Raw genomic sequence first — 3,278 nt, 5'->3', positions numbered from 1 at the left:
GCCCATGGCGGGGCGGGGCCTCATTGGCCACGCGCCCGGCGCGTTTCAATCAACGCTGGTCACGCCCCCAGCGCCACGCCCAGCGGTGGCCACGCCCCATCCCCTCAGACAGGACGAGCAGTGATGGACGCGATCCAAAGCACAGCCGCTCCCACCCAAAGATGAGCCGAGAGCCGGTGTCACCCCGGCACTAACGTAATTATAGCCAATACACCTCATCAGCATTGATCCTTGCGTGGATCACCAGGGACAGGATGACCACGACCCTTATTGTCGCGTGGCTGCAGCCCCGAATGCTCAGTGAGGGCCCTGGCACTTATCAGGGCTGCCCGAGGAGCAGGGAGACAGAATACACAGATTTACTGTAGAAATTGCCCCAAAAGAGCCGAGTTCGTGTTTTCGAACACCCAGCTGCTCTGTCTGGTCCAGAGGGATGGACACTGTACAGAGGAATGCAGTGCGGCAAGCAAAGACTTAAAATACATTTCCGAGTGTCCCACTTGGCACTGAGGAGGTTTTCAGGAGTTAAATGCAATCTGTAATGCTGTTAGCAAAGTGCTTAATCTCCGCTAGACTCTGGGGTTAGCACCTCCCTCAAGTAAATGGGATAAGAAGGAGGTGAGTTTCCATGCGGTCTCTGCTTTTTCCCCCAAAGACACACCGAGACCTGCTAAAGTCACTTCAGTTTACATCACTACATTTACATCGCACCCGGGGGCTTGTTTCCTACAATATAAAATCGTCCTGCCTCAATGGAGGACATTTCTAAAATAATTGCAGCTAAAATCATGTGTTTTGGGTTTTTTTTTTTTTAAGTTCTTCTCAAAATGTTCTCCCAGTCTAAAATGGGCAACCCTACCCAGGCTGAAATATGTGGCAAATAAAGATTAATCAAAACCTTTACAGAATGTGTCATATATACAAGGTAATTACTTACCAGGTAATTCTGGAAGGTGAAATATCTTTATTGGCAAATTTGAATGTTGCCTCACGCTGACTTGAAGCAGATTTATCTTCACGAAGTGGTCAAACCTGATAAGACCAAAAATTTTAAATACACATAATTAAGTCCTGCTCCTTCAAATGGTCATATGGGTTGGCAGAGCCTCGCTAATTTCCTGAAGTTTAAAATCTCTGTCCATCAGCTGTGTGAACCATGAGGAAAAGGGATTTACCTTGTGCTCCTTCACAGATTTCCAGGTGTTGAATCCCGGCCCTCGCACTGCCCTGCATGGAGTTTTGAACGGACAAAGGAGAGCTTATTGCTCAATCCCTGCTAGTTTAATGTGATTTTTTTGCAGTAGGATGTATCTGGAGCCGGGCGTTTATCCGTCCATGCAGAATATTCCTTCGTCTCGCAAGAGCTCTGCGTTTCTTTGGAACAAGCTGCACACCACCTTGCACTATGCGAACAAACCTGACCCCGTACACACTCCCGGTCTGAACCACAGGAGCAGTTTAAGTATTGATTATCTTCCAATGGCAGCGAGGCCCGGAGAACAAAGCAGAATTTTGCTGGAAATGGGTGTGGGAGGGACCAGTTTTTGCCACCCTAAATGACTCTTAACAGTCTGTTAAAAAAGTATTCTTTCTGTTTTGCTCTGATGTTAGCACTTTGAAAGACCTCGTATTAAAGAGTTAAAAACAAATTCAAGGCACGCAAACGAATGAAAATACTAAGTTTGTATTTTTGCTCTTAACTCAGTATTCTTAAAGCCTCTCTGAGTCAGGTGTTGTGGTATTTCTTGTTCTCATGACACAGCAAAAAACATTATTTGCCGCCTCCCTCTTTAATTTTTAAATATTTTACTTTTCCATGTGAAATCTACTGACCCCCTTGATCACGAGGGCTGCTCCCCTGAGCCAGGGCTCTGGCTAACTGTAAACATAACTTACCAGAGAACACAGGAGCCGCATGGTTTTTATCCACTGAGATATGGGACCTCTGTGGAAAACATAAGAAAAATAAAAAGACTGCTTCAGGAAAAAAGGAGAGGCTTAGAATATCTGAAAACTTTTTCTTCTTTTGCTCAAAATGCATCATATAATATCACATTACAGGAGTGAAATGAAAACATCCAATTTATTTTTACAGATTAGCCACGGTGACCTCTGTGATTTATGCTCATGGAGCTGGAAATGTTTGATATGAGGCAAGGGCCAACTTGGAAAAATAAATCCTAGATTTTCTTCTCCCTCTGTTTTGCCCCGTGTTGAGAACATTTGCTGCCTTTCTGGAGAGGCTTCCCCAGTCGATATTTTATGTATGAGGCAAAGCCTTCTACACCAAACGCCCTGGCAGACCTGTTTTTACTGCTCTGCACTATATGTTACTCCACAGTCTTGCAATATTAAACCTAGCCCCAAAGTAGACTTTAGAACCAGGCAGCACGCCCAAAATGGTGATAATCTCCTCCAGAACAACAGAAAGAAATAAAATAACACTGCTGAAAGCTGCAAAGTTTCATTGCAGTCCCCAACCTCCTAAACTACTTAAATGTCTGAGTCCTTTTAAATTACATTATGTACAATTACATTATGCAAAAATCCAGGCTGGAAGTTTTGTGATCTGGCTCAAGTCCTGCTCTTCTCAGAGCACACAGAGGGAAACCCTCGCTGTCAGGGAGAATGAAAACAGAGCTGAGCAGGCAGCAGGAAACCTTCACCTAAATTTAAAATCTTGCTGGGGTGTTTGTCTCAAACAACTGACCTGAGCAGCAAAACGCCTGGGCTGTCCCTGGCAGCAGATCAGCCCAGTTCCATTCTCCTGCACAGGGACTCTCTCATTTTAGATTCGTATTGAGGCAGCTATTAAATCTGGCCTGTCGTGTGATTAAGGCACAAATGGGGTTAAGGGGAGCTAGGCTCAGTCCCAGCTCTGCCCCAGACTTCCTGAGTGATCTTGGGCAAGTCTTCTCCCAGGACTCCCGAAATTTGGCCTTTTTGGGGTTTTTTTAAGCCCCTGCTCTAGCAGTCAAGTTATTACATGAAATTCTCTGTTTGCTGGCGTGAATAGATAAATAAAGTAAATACACAGTGTTTTAGGCTTTTAAGGAGATAAGCTTGCAGCCACAATCAGAGTGTGACCTAATGGCTCAAGAAGTCCTTTTTAGAACTGTTTGGGCTGTTGGACCACGAGCTGGAATATAAAATTCGACACCCTCCATTTCTGCACAACAACATCTATTTGCAAAATCGGGATCATGTTGCTCTTTCGCTTACAAAATAGTTTGTGCAACGTTTGGACGAGAGAGCGAGTTCAGAACACGGGATCGGTT

The sequence above is a fragment of the Serinus canaria genome, chromosome 20, assembly GCF_022539315.1.
Source record: "Serinus canaria isolate serCan28SL12 chromosome 20, serCan2020, whole genome shotgun sequence".
NCBI lineage: Eukaryota > Metazoa > Chordata > Aves > Passeriformes > Fringillidae > Serinus > Serinus canaria.
This window is presented reverse-complemented; position numbering follows the sequence as displayed.